The sequence below is a fragment of the Mirounga leonina genome, unplaced genomic scaffold, assembly GCF_011800145.1.
Source record: "Mirounga leonina isolate KUSES-001 unplaced genomic scaffold, KU_Mleo_1.0 Mir_94, whole genome shotgun sequence".
In the NCBI taxonomy this organism is placed as follows: Eukaryota; Metazoa; Chordata; class Mammalia; order Carnivora; family Phocidae; genus Mirounga; species Mirounga leonina.
The window spans coordinates 4,846,237-4,862,958 of record NW_023270855.1 but is presented as its reverse complement, the minus strand read 5'-3'; the positions used below and the strand labels follow the sequence as shown (position 1 = coordinate 4,862,958).

Below are 16,722 nucleotides of genomic sequence, written 5' to 3'. Positions count from 1 at the left end.
TGAAACTTGCTGAGCTGATGCTCTCAGAGGATGAGATCTTTGGGGACCTTAGGATGCAGTGAATTTTGCATTTGGGATGAACATGAATCTCTGGGTGTCAGGGGGTAACTGTCATAGGCAAAATAATGGCCCTCCAACATGTCTATACCCTAATCTGGAGGCCTATGGATATTTTGCATTACAGGGCAAAAGAGACTTTGCAGATGTATTTAAGATTAACAGATGTCATAATACAGAGATTATCCTGGATTATCGGGGTGAGCCAATCTAGTCACGCTGGTCCTTAAAAAAGAAAATGTTCTTTGCCTGGAGTCAGAAATGCGAAGTTTGAGAAGGACTCTTTCTTCATTGCTGTGGGGGCTCCATGGAAAGCATGAGAAAGAATGCAGGCAGCCTCTAGATGCAAAGACCAGTCCCCAGCAGGAAAACAGAGACACATCCTACATCCTACTGTATCAGTCCTACCTGGAACTGAGGTCAGACAACAGCCCAAATGCACTTGGAAGTGGATCCCCACCCCCACCCCTGCAGCCTCCAGATAAAAGCCCAGGCCAGAGGATACCCTAGCTTTGGCCTTGTGTGACCCTCAACAGAGGGCCCAGCCCAGCCCACTGGACTTCTGACCTATAGAACTGTCAGATAAAAAAATGGATTTTTTTTTTTTTAAAGATTTTATTTATTTATTTGAGAGAGAGAATGAGACAGAGAGAGAGACCATGAGATGGAGGATCAGAGGGAGAAGCAGACTCCCTGCCAAGCAGGGAGCCCGATGCGGGACTCGATCCCGGGACTCCAGGATCATGACCTGAGCCAAAGGCAGTCGCTTAACCAACTGAGCCACCCAGGCGCCCAAAAAATGGATGTTTTAAGCCAGTAAGGGTGTGGTATACTGCTATGGCAGCGACAGAAAGCTAGTATGTCATCTCAGAAATCACTTCCCCGAACCCTTCATTTTGCAAATGGAGAACATGAGGCCCAGAAACTAGAACACAGCACAAAGGTTACACAGCAGGAGACACAGAGCCAAAGGGACTAGATGTGCTGGGCCAGTTCTTGCTCCCAGAGGGAGACTCCGAGCTCCAAGCCCAAAACCAAACTGTGGAACACAATGAAAACCTTTGTGAATGACCAAAACCAATCATTTTAGACATGGTGATTTATAGAGAGCCCTTAAGTAGCTCTCAGCCTGCTTCCATCTCTGAGAGGAGAGTCTACCCAGCCTGGACTTTCTTTATATAAAACCCAGCTGGTCCTCAGGCCAAAGAGATAGAGATGGGATGGGGCAGATGCCAACTCAGAGACCGGGATTCTGAAAAGCCATGTCTAGAGAAGCCTAGTCCTCGAGCTAAAGCCACCTAAATACATTTTCCCCCAGTGATTACATCTAATTGGCCTATTCAAAGGAAATTAATTTATGCCTGTCACCAGGGCATCATCGATTAGAAGCAACTTGAGAATGAAGGCCCCATGAGCTGAGTAGTTGCCTCTCCAGGGATAATTGGGAGGCAGACCAGACCCCAGCCTCAAAGACATTGTTACATTCACACCTTCCCCTTCTCCTGCTGGGGGAGGAAGTCTCATATAATCCCAGATAATTTTAATGGAGGCTGAAAAAGACAGGGAGGGGGGTCTACTGAAGGCAGCAGAGACAGGCAGAGCCCCAGGCTGGGAGTCTCCACCCCACTGCAGACCAGCACTGTGTCTACCCGCTACATTTCAGACCTCAAGCTGGTGACTTCAAACTCTCAGTTTTGGTCACTCCCTGCACCTGTCCATAGTCTTTGTACACTGTGTGTGCCCTTGTGCATGCCAACCCTTCTGTTTAGAATGCCCTACCCACACTTCTTTACCTTGAAAACTTTTACTCACCCTTCAAGCCCAGCTCAAATGTCCAATATGAACCCTGCCAACTTCTCAGGGAAGCCTTTTCTTCAATGGATTTGGCCATTCCTTCTGTGCTTGCTACCAGAATATTGTTAATTTTCCTATTGTACTTATAATTGCACCCAGTCAGCTGCTTATGGATCTGCCTTTCCCTACGACCTAGAGTCTGAGCTGCATCTGTGGTCCCCAGCTTCTGATCCTATAGGGACTGGCACTAGCAGATGCCCACTGAATGTTCCTTAAATTAATTTACATATTCCCCTCTAGATGTAAGGCCTATAAATATTTCCCAAGGTCAGAACTGTATGTAGTAAAATCCTAGACTGTCAGGAGCTTGAGAAAGTCTGTTGCCTGATCGCTTCATTGTACAGCTGAGGAAAGAGAGGCCTGGGTCACATGCGATACCAAAACAGATGTGAGTTTGAAAAGGAAGGAGCTGGGAATGGGGGAGCCCCCAGGTACAGGGAGGGAGTAAAGCAGTGAGAGTGTGGAGTCCAACCTTCCCAGTGGGAAGTAAGGGCTTTGGCCCAATACACTGTGATGTCACCATGGCCAGCTTGGGCTTCCTGCCTCATCCAGGGCAGGACCAGCAGAAGAGGAACAGGCTCTGAATGAAGACCTGAATGCAAACCTTGACTTCTCCTCTTGATACCTGTGTGGCCTCAGGCAAGTCATATCCCTGCTCTGAGCCTCAGTTTCCTCATCTGGAAAGATGACTGTGCCTTTCTCACAGGGTCCTTCCTGACCTTCTCCCTCTATCCAGCTGACTCCTCATTGTATTTCAGGATCAGGAGTCTCATTTTCTCAGAGGTCTACTCCAGCCACAAATGGTCAGAGCACCTGTTAGAAGCTCTTAGAACTTCACTTCTTTGGAACACTCAGCACAGCTAAATTTAAATAATTAACAGTGCAATTAGGCATTTCATGTCAACCTGCCTTGTTTTGCCTGTTGTCCCAGCACCCAGAACACTGATGTGGCTTGGAGAGAATCTATGCAAAGTCCTATTTGTTTGGGGTGTGCCCCTTCAGCCTCCAGAATACATCCACTTATTTAACAAACTTCTATTGAGCTCATCTGGGTACCAGGCCCTGTGCCAAATACCAGGGATACACAGATGAGTTTAGGTGTGGAGTCCAAGAGGGGCTCACAGTAGGGTAAGGGAGATAGTTACACAAACAACACAGGTGAGCAGATTCTACACAGAGGTATGAAGGAGAAAGTGATCAATCCTGGGGTGAGGTCAGCAAGGTGATGCTCACCTGCTGGGGTCTGAAGAACACAAAGACTTTCTGTTCCAGAATATTTTTCCAAGCATTTAACATAGTGCCTGAACTTCCCCGATCAGTGCCATGCCCTTCCTCCTTTGCCCTCACTGTCCTTTCCACCATTTCCCTATGCATATATGAGAGTGGCAGCTTATCTAGTGGAAGGAAGAACTGAGGAACCAAGTCCCCTTTCTGGGCCTAGTTTTTTCCTCTGTAAGGTGAAGGAGTTCTGACAGGCTCGGTGGTATCTTAAAGATTTTATTTATCTGAGAGAGAGAGAGAGAAAGCTTGTGCACATGAGTGGGGGGAGGGGCTGAGGCAGAGGGAGAGGGAATCTTAAGCAGATTCCATGCTGAGCATGGAGCCTGACTGGGGCTCTATCCACATCCTGAGATCACGACCTGAGCCAAAACCAAGAGTCAGATGCTTAACCAACTGTGCCACCTGGGCGCCCCTGGGCTTGGTGGTATCTTGAAGCTCCCTCCTCAACACTGGCTACAGGGGAGTCAAAGCAAGACCAGAAGTCAGCAGCAGAGGCTATAACACACAAACATCTCTGGCTGGCCTTGGATGGAGACTTCATCCCCTCCCCACCCCCCCACCCCCGCCCGGAATCTGAGACTGGATCTGGGGAGGGAGTATGAAGGTGAAAAGGGAAGGGCCTCCTCATCCCGGAGGCTGAGCAGCACCCCAAATTATGAATCCCACTAAGCCACTGACTCACTTCATGGCTCTGAAGCCAGCCCTGACCTCTGGCCTCAGGCCAGCAAGGCAACTTGGATTTGGACCAGGGACCTCCCTGGAAACCAGATGCAGCATCTACAAGGAGTGTCCTAGGAAGGGAACAAGGGCCCAGAACAATCCCTAGCTGCATGACATCACCCTCCTTTCTTCTGTTATCACCAAGAGCAGCTCCAGGTGTGGACTGGGACCTGTCACACCCTAACTCCGGGTCAGTCCTGGGACCCAGTTTTGCTCACCTCAATTCCTCATGGAACACATGGCTCTGAGGCAGTTACCCGTGAGTTCTAGGTCCGATTCTGCCATTAGCTGAATAACCATTCTGCCATAGCTAATTAGTCATTAGCTATGGGAGCTTGGACAAAACTCTTCAAGCCTCTAGTTGTTTTTCTGCTCTTTATCACTCCTCCCTTGGTATTTTCTAAACCCTCAGTCTTAAGAGAGAGCTTCTCCTCCTGCTGTTATTCAGATCTCTTCTTCATAGTAGGTACAATCATAATAATATCCATAATTACGTCCACTAAGAACCTACTTCATGCCAGGCCCTGCACCAAGGCACTAGGCCCTTGGGTTGGCATGGGCTACTCTTAATCTGTCACTATCTATATCCCCATTTTACAGCTGAGGAAACTGAGACACACCCCAGGAAAATGGCTTACCCAAGGCACCACAGAGAAAGTAACCGCCTGACTATCTCCTAGACTTGTTCAGGTCTTTGCTTGCCTACTCCAAATGGCGGTTGTTGGGAGAATCAGTGGAGCTAACAGGCATGGAAAAGCTTTATAAACTGTAAAGTGAAGTGCACAATTATGCAAATGCCACACTTCAAAGTTTCACAACTTTCTGGGTTTTCTATCCCAGCTTTCTGGCCCACAAAAGGAATCTCCAGGACAGCCTCTCTGGCTTGGGTTCAGCCAGCCCCTTTGCACATACCCACGGCTTCCTAAGGTGGGGCAACTCTTGCCAGGAGCAAGAGACCAGTGGAGCTGGGACCTGCCTCCTTGTGCCCCACTGTGGGTTCTGACGCTGTGCTCTAGGTTCTCAAACCCTGTCTGTTTGCCTCCTCTGCCACATGATGTCTTGGAGCCTCGGTTTCTTCACTTATAAAACCGGGCTGATAATCAGTGAGATAACATATATAAAGGACTGGAGTGCAAATATGTATATAAGATACTGGCAGACCATGGAATCTGCTGAGTGTTGCTTCCCTTCCCCATTCACATCCTTAATTTCACTTCCATTCTTGTACACAGAGTGTGAGGAGGTTATTATAATCCAAGAGTTTAAGATCCAATAGTTATATATCCCTAAGCTACTTCTTAACCTGACATACCTTCTCCCCCTCGACTGAACAAAAGGCCTGTTTTTGAAAGATGGGCAGAAACCATTTCTCCACTTCCCCTAATGGGTCTGGCACAAGGTTTTGTAAATCGCTGATGAAATCATTGGTGAAAAAGACTTGTAAATATGTATACCCAACAGATCACATTTATTAAAAGAAGATTGCCCAGATCATATGAGATGAGATGGGGCTTCGAGTGTTCCTTAGAAACCCTAGACTCCTGTGGGTGAGGATTCACAAATGTTTGCTTCCCATTTCATGGACACAGACACTGCTACAGTGTTAACAATAACAGCTAAAGCGTATTGGGCACCTAAAAGGCACCCAGGTCCCAGCTACATTCTGTGCGTTAATTCATTCAAACCTCACGATGATCTCTTGAAGTAGGTAGTGTCATCTTCCCTGTTTTTACAGATGAGGTGGCTAAAGCACAGAGTTGTTAAGTAATCTGTCCAAGAACACACAGCTAGAAACTGACAGAGATGAACCCAGCCATCTGCTCTAGAACACAGGCTCCCAACCCCCATAATATACCCCTTTATATAATCACCACCCCTCATTAGGCTATAAGAGCAGCATTGTAATCCATAACTCCCAATTTCCAAGATGTCTATTCATCATGATGGTCTCATTAATCGACTTCCTATGAAGTATTAAAAATTTGAATTTATGGAAGAGAATTAGAACAAACCCTTGCCTTCTTTGTTGGAGTTCCAAGTAAGATTTCATTTGAAAAAGGATCCTGCTACAACATAAAGTTGATTAAGTGTGTGAGGGAACCCCCAAGAAGCACCAAATAACCAATCTTCCCATCTGCTTCACTGCAGCTGGGCCCTTGACTCCAAGAGGAGGCTGGGGTGCAGGAGGCTACCACATCTCCAAGCGTGGCCTTTTCAGCAGGTGAGCTTTTTAGTGCTTCAGAGGACTCAGATGCAGTGGTAAGGGGCATGAAAAACATGTTTCATTGTACCAGGAGATGTCTTCTGGAATTGGTTCTAGAGCTGATACTGAGTCTTCCTATGGTCTTCTAGGACCTCTCCAACCTTGGAGCCTGGACGCTTTTCAGGGCTGCTGAAGCAGTACCTACAGCAGCCCACCTGCTTCCTTAGGACTCTCACTACCCAGCCGAAAACAATCCCAAGAGCTCAGATTTCCTGGCCTGTGCAAGTTACAACAGTCTCAAGACAGATTCTGGTATCCTTTCCAATTGTGTTTAATTACTGATCGTGAATGAGAGCTCACTACCTCTCAAATCCCCCCTGGACATATCTCTCAGTATAAGAAAGTCTCATCATAACAGAGTACAGAACTTAAGATCTCTGTAAGGCAGGACGTGTGTGTTTGTGTGTGTGTGTGTGTGTTGTCTTATTTTCTTAATTAAGATCATGCAAACAAGCCTGAAATGTCAAGTTCCTGGGTCATGCCTTGACCTGGAGAAACTTCTCTTGGGCTCCAGACCAAACTCATGCATGAAGAGAAAGGGTCTGTTTACATAGAGACCAGCCACATCATCCCAGAAAACAATCCCAACCCTGAGACATTCATCTTGCAGGAAAATGGCCAAAGATACAGGCTTCTCCAAGACAGGGAAACACTGCAATCCTCAGAGGCAAGCTCAGAATTCCCCAGCACATGGCTCAGCAGCCGTCTTCATCTTTTGAAGGCTGGACAGTCTTGGGGCATACTCAAGGAGCCAGATGAAACCCATTAATTCATCACTCAGAAATTATTAGGAGCTTTTTGTCCTGTTGACCTGGAGTACTGTGAGCATGGATGATAAATTCCCCAAGGACCCTTCCTGAGCCTAGCCAGGCGATCTAAGGAAGCGTTAACCTCCTGCATAATATTACACCTTTGATTATTACTGCACTAGTGTGTGCTGTTCTCTCTATATATAGCTTTTATATCATCCCCTGGCCATGTGGATCTGAGCAAGTAGACAGTCATTATAAGCTGTCTGTTCTGAATGCCTATAATAAGGACATTTCCGTTCTGAAGATTCATACTCCATTGTGTGTCCTCACCTTTGACAACTGGACGGTCAATTCCAGTTGGGAAGTTCTCAAAGGGGATGAACCAGAAAGAGGGAAGAAGCATACCTAGAGCTCCCTTCCTTTCTGTCCTAGCTCCGTCACTTAACTAGCTTACAAATCATGTCACCACCCTGAACCTCAGTTTCCTCTTCTATTAAAAAAGTAAAACTGGGTAACTACTGCCAGAGGGACATTCAGCAGATTAAATGAAGTGATGCACATAAAGTGAGGGAGCCTCACAGCTGGGGTGACAGCACGGGTACTGGAAACTGCCTCGGTTAAAATTCTGGCTCTGCTGTGACCTTGGGCCCTTTACTTACCGCACCTCATCATTTACTTACTGTTACCTCATCTGCTGAGCATAGACCTTAAAAAGCATCTATGTGGCAGGGTGGTGTTTTGGATTAACTGAGTTAATGCATACCAAGGGCCTAAGACAGTGCCTGGCATAGAGTGAACATGCAGTAAAGTCTCATGTGCTGTGGGTACAGCAGCGTATGTTCGCCTCGGCTCCCAGCAGCAAAGTATGAGACTGACAGTGTCATCTTTTAATACCCAACACAAGATGGTGTGTTGAGTATTAAAAGATGACACTGTCAGTCTCATACACCACCTTGTATACACACCATCTCTGACTCCTCAGGATAGCTCAGTGATGAAGAGACCATCATACCATGTGAACAGGTGAGAAAACGGAGGCTCAGATCAGATGACGAGGTAAAGGACGAAGGCAGACCTGGGCTCATTCTCTCTTCCTGCCATGCCACGCTGCCTCTGTGGTTCTGTCATCTGCCATCAACCCCCCTAGGAAACCTATGCCGGGGAGTTTCAGAGTGGCGGGAGCTCTGGTTTATTCTGTTCCCAGTGACTGCAGTAGCTGTGGCTTAGAGACCTTCACACTACAGAGGCTGAAGAAGCTAGGTCCTTTTGCCATGCCTCAATCTCTTGCCCTTGAGACACCTCACTCTGGTGGCTTCTTTTCCTCCATTCTACCCCACATCTGACAATCACTGTGCTAGAGTACCAGCTAATCATGTCACTCTCTTGCTCTAAAACCTTCAATAGTTCCCTATGGCTCACAGATTAAATCAATTCACATAGGAAGGACAAGTGCAAATGCAGCATATTCATTTTCAAGAACCTCCCAGCCTTATCACCACGTACTCTTCCTCTAGCATGGCTGGGCCAGTCCTCTCTTACTTCTCTGGGCCACCACGGTCTTCTGTAAAGAGCACTCAGATGGGGAACTCAGAACTGCTAGTCCTGAGCAGTTTCAGAGCAGTCACAGGTGGGAGAGACAGCTGAGACCCAGATGCTTAAAATTTCACATAGCCAGGGGCAGAGCCAAGATCTAAATTCCAACCTGTTTATACTCCTAGAACCATTCTGAAAAACAAATAAATACTCTTTGCTATGATTTTCAAATTATTTGCTGGTCTGACCCTAAATGTCCAAGTCCTATGAAATGGTCTGAAGAGTTCAAATAATTCAAATGTTTTTGGATCTTAACATTTCTTTCCAGTGGCATCTCATTAAAGCAAAATCTAAATCTTTTACAAAGGCTCCTGCCCACCCCCCCACCCCTATCACTCCCCCTGTTTTGTTCTGCACTCCAGCCATGCTGGCTTCCTGGCCTCTCCACAAACCTTATCGGGGTCCTCCAGCCTCAGGGTCATTGTCTCTGCTGCTCCATCTGCCTGGAATGCCCTTCCCCCGATGACAGTTTGATCATTATTCAGATTTCACTCAAATATCACCTCCTCAGAGAAGCCTTCCTTGACTATCCTGTCTAAAATGTCCCTCCCATCAGTCACTTTCTATCACATTGCTCTTCCCCCCCCCAAAATAATCTCATCACAAAAGAATGATTTTGTTATCTATGATTATCTTGTTTACATCTTAGCCTGTTCACTGTCTTCCTCTCCCTAGCAGAATACCACATCTGCCAGAGCAGGGACCTTATCTGTCTGCTCCCTACTGTATCTGAAGCTCATAGAGCACAGCCCAGCACATAGTAGGCACCTGGAATATACAGATGACTTTTCTCTTTGGCTGCATCCTATACATGATATGCTCACCCCTCATCCACAGGCAGAGGAGAGCAAGGCCCAACACCCCAAGCACCACCCAAACTCAGGCTGGAACAAAGACTTCACTCCTCCTCTGGGGCTCAGCTGGTCAAGAAGACCTGCTGCTGACATTTCACCAAAGAACTCTTGCAACAAGACTGTCTTCTATTAGTGAGAATTATTTTCACACCTCCCACAGGGGGAAACCCTGATTTTATGAAGGTAAAACCACATCATGATTAACACTTAATCAAGATTTCGTCTATATTATAGCTCTGCAAGGAAAAAAAAATAGTTGGGGGCCTTAATATTATGCTAGTAAATGTTACAATAAGTGTGTTTCTGACACGATTTTCTTATTAGGGTCCTTCCCTGTAAATTTTATTGCATTTAATTAAAAATTATTGCCAAAAGAAACGGCTGCAGATGGTCTTATTTTAAGTCAGAAAATTAAAAACTGAACATTCTCATCAGTCAATTTCAACAAGAAGCACAGCCGCATGCATTAGGAATGTGATGGTTTTGAGATTATAATAATTTTTATGGCATTTCCAGGTCCTTTCAATGAAACTTAATGAAAGCTCTGCATGAGTTCATTTGTCAAAAACATAATAATAATAGGAAGACTCCCAGCTTACAGGCAGATATAAAGATACCCATGAATACCATGGCTGGGATGTGCCAAAAATCCAGGCATGCAGCTCTCAGCACCAATGGAATTAGTCAGCGGGAGGTTCAGTTGCAGCTCTGCCATGTACCCACCCAAGGATTTATAGCTGAGGCTGTAAATCACCTTTGTATTACAGTGATGGGTATATTCATTGCGGCAGCACCATCTACGGTTGTAAAAAATAAAAATCAGGTTTCACTCTCTCAGGGAATCACTTCAGCAAAATATTTACTGCATTCTAAGGATGGTGAACATGCGCTAGGGGCTGGAAAGGAGGGAGAGAGGGCTCTTAACGCTAGATTTTGTGCTGGATTTAGGAATTCTTAGCCGCAGTCGCTGTCCTTGGTCTGGACTGCCTGGACTGCCTGTACAATTCTGTCTCCCAGCTTTATTACTTGGCTTGTATCCTTTAACTTTTAAGGACTGAATTCTTATTACTTCTTGCTTGTCTTTTACTGGAAATCAACTCAAATCTTTTATTTATTTGGGCCCCGACAGGCTGTAACAAATAAATAAAAGGATGAGGAAAGCAAAGGCAGCCCCAGGCTAGCTCTGGAGTCAGCCCTGGAGAAGTGGGAGGCTGTGTTCACTGTGGAACCCCACTCCCTCCCTTCCTGCCGCTATGGCTTTGCCTGGTCTTCATGTTCTCCAGAGGGGACCACTGCCACGGCCTCTTGACTAGTCTCCCTGCTTCCCTCTTCTTCATCCCTCCACTTCACCCTGCCAACAGAGTGCCATGCCGATGCACCATCCACATTGTGCGCCCGCCCTGCTGAAAACCGCCATGGTCCCCCCACTGCCCAGGAGCAATGCACTCATTCATCAAGCTGATATTCAAGGGACTTTTCGGCTGGGTCCCAACTATGAGGTCCATCTGAGCACTTCACATGGGCCTTTCTTACCCCCAGACTCATGCGCAGGCTTGTGTTCTTCCTGGACTGTTTGTCTCCACCATGAACTCCTGTTCCTCTGCCAAAACCCACCTCAAGTGTCTCCCAGATAGTCCAGGCTGCCCACGGCCCCTCCTCCAGAACACAAGGGGCTTCTAGCAAAACCTTTATCCCATGTGTTCTAATGACCTCTCTTAGTCTCTCTCCCCAGCGGGGCTGGAATGCCATGGGGGTGGAAACCTCTAGTACCTGGAACAGTAGCTGATGTTTGGTAGATACTGAACAAATGTTAGCAGAGTGAGTGATGAACTCACTGAGCTGGTCCAACATACCACTCTAAGAACTGGAAATCAGAAAAATGTGGTGTTTGAGTTTAGTCCTTAGTCTTTCAACCCCATCTCCTCCATATATTCTCCATGCCGGCCAATGATATGAGCTGTTTTCCAGAAAAAAGATATCAAAGCACCTCCTGACCAAGAATAGACCATTTTTACTGCAGCTTCACCTGCTAAAAACACAGGTCTGTGTTTCTCCACATGTCCTTGCATCTCTTTCCTACCTCCATGTGTCATGAGCCTACTTTTCTTTTAGTCTCCATGAAGCCATCCTACCTTCCTCTGAACGCCTACCTTTTGGGTCCTGAGCACTTTTTTTTTCTCTCTCTCTTTTTTTAGATTTAATTTACTTATTTCAGACATAGAGAGAGAGAGGTGGGGGGCAGAGGGAGAAGCAGATTCCTCACTGAGCAGGGAGCTTGATGCAGGGCTTGATCCCAGGACCCTGGGATCATGACCTGAGCCCAAGGCAGACGCTTAACTGACTGAGCCACCCAGGCGCCCCTAGATCCTGAGCATTTTCTACCTTGCATTTCAGGCACTTGGGTAGAAGTCCTCTTGCTACCCTCCAACAATAAGTCCACTGAGGCCAGTGATGGTACCTGGTCTACCTCTCTGTCCATATTTCACTGGGTAATCAATCATTTCTCAAAAGGTCATCATCAGTCAAAATATTGAATTGATGCTCCCACTCCTTATCCTCATACGAACACTGTATAATATGGCCAACCCACAAACTCTTGAACATGTAATTCAAGCTGCCTTCCAACAATGAACAGCTCTATAAGAACGCCGGGCTGAGAGAAGAGAGTCCTGAAATGCTGGACCTCAGACCTTTCACAGCTCTCTCTGGAAGGCATGAGCACTCATGAGCTGCTGCTCCTGGGTGGACTGAATCATCTGAAGCTCCCCGAACAAGCAGTACAACCCAAACAGATGGCCTGCTCCAAACCCAGAGCTCCTGGCTGCTCTGAGGGCACAGCTGGCCACAGGAGGGTAAGCATCTCCCACAGTGGCCCTAAGGGAGGGCAAGATGTCTGAGTAGCTCATTAGCAAGTTCTAGCAAAGCTTGTCAGCCTTCTTGATGAGCCGCCAACAGAGCAGCAAACCCATCACCCAACAGAAAAGAAAGGAAAGTGTTGAGCCCTCTGGACCAATAAACAAAGCCAACATTTGGATGGTGGCTGTGCTACCTGTCTTCTGCAAGGGAGATACTACAACTGTTGGATGAAGACCACCAGAAAACACGGCGTTCTTTTCAACCACAGGAAACAGGAGGTAGTGGAAAGAGTACTGGATTGAGAGTCAGAAAGACTTGGATTCGAATCTGATTTGGCCACTTATTATCTGTGCAACAGACGATAGTTTATAGCACTTGAAACTAATGTGCCTAACTAATCGTGAATTACAAGCCAAATAACCACTGTAGTCAGAGTCACAGAGCCAGGCATATCTACGGGATGATAAAAACTTTGGTTCTGCTGTCCTTGGTGTAAGAGGCTGCTAATGACTCCAAATTACTATCGCTCAGGCTGCTGTCTGCGGCCCTGACCCCAACCCAGGAGCAAGTTAGAGGTAATGCTGATACCACACCCCACAGCTGAAGCTTGTAAGTTTATGGTTCCAGTTTTATTGATGTGGTGTCCTGAACATGAAGTCAAACTCATGCAGAAGAACCATCATATGAGAGAGGAAGGGAGAGACAGAGAGAGACATCCCCACAGTCAAAGGAACCAGATTCTCAACCCATACCTCTGGAATCAAATTCAAATCCTGGATCCACCAATAAGTGACCTTACCATATCACTGAGTAATAGCTAATATTTACTGATCATTTCACTATGTGCAATATTAACTCCTTCTGTCTTAACAACGTTATGAGGCAGGAACTATTGTGATTGCCTATGACATATAAACCAAGATGCAGACCTTGTCCCAGGTCACACAGATAGTAAGGGTTGGAGTACAGACTCAAATCCCAGGCAGCCTGGCTAAAGCCCACGTGCTTGGCCCCTGTGCTCTCACAGGCTCTCCCTGGGCTCCACTGCCCTCATCTGCATACATAAAGAGCTACCATAAATGCATCAAGAACAATATGGGTACTGATCATAACAGCTGGGAGAACAGAGAGAGAAAGAAACAGATGAGAAAAAGCCAGTGTGGCAATATGTCAATAGTAAATCTAGATGGTGGACAAATGAACATTCACTGTAAAAGCTCTTTCAACTTTTCTGTAAGTTTGAATATTTTCATAATGAAATGGGGAAAAGCAGCTTCAGGGATCCATGTTGGTGTATAATGCTGAGTGATTAAAGCAGACGCATCATTGTGCAAAAAATAAATACACAATTATGGGGATTTAAATGAGACACTTAGGACAAGTCAGTTTATGTAGTGTTTTGCATCAAATGAGTATTTATTAAGTGTATATAAAGCACCTAGCGTTGCATTGCTGAAGACAGGTGCTTAATAAATGATAATTCTTTGACCCTTGTGAAGCTCAAAACTACCAATTTGCATGGAATCATAAAACTCCTGGTCATCAACACACATTTATTAAGCTCCTAGCACATAATCAACATATACTGAGGGGCCATGGGATACTCAGAAGTAAAGATTAGGTCCGCCCAACCAAGAGTTCTGACTGAGGACATTAAACAGTCTATTTGAAAAGTAAATGTAAGACTAGATCTCTGGTCCATTTTTTCTTTTTCACAAGGGTCAATTCAAGGGGGAAAAAAAGAATGTTCTGGGGATATGCTTTAAACTAAAAGATGATGAAACTTTCTGTATACCATGGGGAAAATGTACATAAGTAACAATGTATACAATTTTATTTTACAAGACAGAAAATTGTTAGTAAGATTATTGCAGCTCCTAAAATGTTATTAACTGGGTATATAAATCTCAAAGGAAGTAACCACAAAGAAGAAACTTTACAATCATCCATTAGACCCTGAGCTGCTACTCTGATTTAGAGGTCTCTAAGGGCTCTCTGAATTCTATTTTATACTCTACATGTTTCTTGAAGGGAGGTACTTTTAAGTGGAAAAAGGGCTTGGATTTAAATAACAGTGAATCACACCAGAGAGAGAGTTATTCCCTTTTCAGTCCTTTTGAATCCTTCTGATTATGCCAACAAGAAAGTCTCTGTATGGTGCCAGGACGTCTTTAACACCTCTCCCTGTTTAACAAAGGGGCCAGGCTTCCAGCTCCAGCCTTGGCAAGTAATAACCTCAAGCTAGAATTTACCCGTTATTTTCCTTTCCTTTGTATCTTATTTGTATAACTGCCTTCTATTTATGGCAACCAATAGTGTTTTTCCATTTCCCAACACTGACACAAAATTTCCTTTCTAAATATTTTTGAAGTAAAAAAGAGAGACTGATTGAAAGAAAAACAATAAGTAAGTGATAGTATAGGCAGTAGAACAGAAATGGTAAAAGTGGTACAGGAGAGGCAAATGGTTGAGAAATACAGATCTGCTCCAATCTTACCATTTTACAGATGAGCAAACTGTGGTCTAGCCTTTTCCAAGATCCCACAGCAGGTCAGTGACTGAGTGGGCTTTGAACCCACATCTCCTGATACACCGTCCTGCACTCTTTCAGGGCTGTTGATATTTATTCCCTGATCCCCACACTGAAGCAAGGTGTGGGACAGGACAAGGAGCGGAAGGAGGAGGAACGGCCCTCTTGCCCCATCCTGTCCTGCTCAACCCGAAGCAACCCTGGGCACCCCTAGGCACATGTCTCAGACCGGCAGCACCCCAGCCGCTAGGTTCTCAAAGCCCCTGTCCAGGGGGAGAAGCCACTAGGACCCCACCCCCACAGCAGTCCCTCATGCCTCTCAACTTGATGTGTCTGAAACCTCCCTTGCCCAGACCTGTTTCAGCCCAAGGCGAGGATTTCTCCCCCTCCCTTTGCTTCCATCTGTTTCATGCAGGAAAACGGAAGAAAGCTTTGCTCACTGTTGATGTCCAAGAGGATGTGGTTCCTGCATGGGAGATTTATCTGGTCAGTCTGGCTTTCCGTGAAGGAACATCAGGGTAGAGCAACAGTGCTCTGAGTCTGACAGTCCAAGATACTCAACCACGGCCCCAGGCTGTAGCATCAAATGTGAGAAAATACAGGGAAAGCACCCAGCACAATGCCTGGCATACAGGAAGCAGGAAAGGTATGGTAGCATTGACATTTTCTTGGGTATTTTTCCCTTATTATCAGGTTAATTTGGATGAAGGGACCTTTTTGGGGTTTTGGGCAAAGTACAGATCAAGACAACAGGGACTCGGCAAATGGCCAAGCAACCTGTGCACCGTATAACCCCGGGGCAGGGGGTGGGGGTAGGCGGGTTGAATGTGAATGTGGCCCTGAAGCAGCGCAGTGCACAGCGTGCACGATCAGATCTGGCACCCCTCAGTGTAATTCACTAAGGATGCCTAAACCAGGTGTCAGGAAATCTTGAGTCCTAGCACTGATTTCTCCACTAAATTGCTGAGCTACCTTAGGTAAATCCCTTTCCCTCTCTGTGCCTCAGTTTACTCCTCTGTAAGAGGACCAAATGTTGTCTGAAGTTCCCTTCCAGCTATAAAATTCAGTGATTCTATAGAAGCCGACTTCGATTGCTGAAGGGCTGTCATATGAAAGAGGAAATGAGCTCACTTGCCTGGCTTGAGAAGGGGAGAGCCAGCATGAGTGGGGTAGGGATATTAGGAGACAGCTTTTGCCTCAGTCAGAAAGGAAAATTTAATCAGGATACCTAGCAACAGATGAGGCAGCTCTGGGAGATGGTGAGTTCCCTGTGGCTTGAGGAATTCAAGTACAGACTGGGTTAGAGAAAGGCCTGTTAGAGTGGGAGCCTTGACCATCTGCCCTTTAAGATCCTTTCTAGGGGCGCCTGGGTGGCTCAGTCGTTAAGCGTCTGCCTTCGGCTCAGGTCATGATCCCAGGGTCCTGGGATCGAGCCCCGCATCGGGCTCCCTGCTCCGCGGGAAGCCTGCTTCTCCCTCTCCCACTCCCCCTGCTTGTGTTCCCTCTCTCACTGTGTCTCTCTCTGTCAAATAAATAAATAAAATCTTTAAAAAAAAAAAAAGATCCTTTCTAGATGATTCTGGTTTCAGAGCTTGGTTCTATTTTCATTAACGCTAGGAGGCACTCAGCTAGGTCTGGATCCCGTCAAACCCTGCTGGTAACTATTAATGCAATGAACTGGTCAGCTGTGCAGCTCTCACCTTGTAGAGTTTACACACGGCCACACTCTCCAAATCAAACTCAGTCCCTCCAACAGTGTTAGTGTTTACCCTTGCCCCAGCAAACAAACCCTTTCATTCTGGAAAGAACTAATTAACAGCCTCACCCAGACTTGGGGGAGGGAGAAGATGGAGCCAGGGTGGGGAACCATGTAAAAAACTCAGGAGAATAAACCACATAAACACTTCTAGCATCTACACTCCAGCGACAGCTCATGCTAATTGCAAATCATCTTATCTATTC

The 16,722-nt window shown here is 46.1% G+C and overlaps 1 protein-coding gene across 5 annotated transcripts in view; it reads right to left on the bottom strand.

Annotated features, from left to right (window-relative positions):
• FGD5 (FYVE, RhoGEF and PH domain containing 5) overlaps window positions 1-16,722 on the bottom strand; it is a 123,596-nt gene that overhangs the window by 94,445 nt on the left and 12,429 nt on the right. The window lies entirely within an intron of this gene.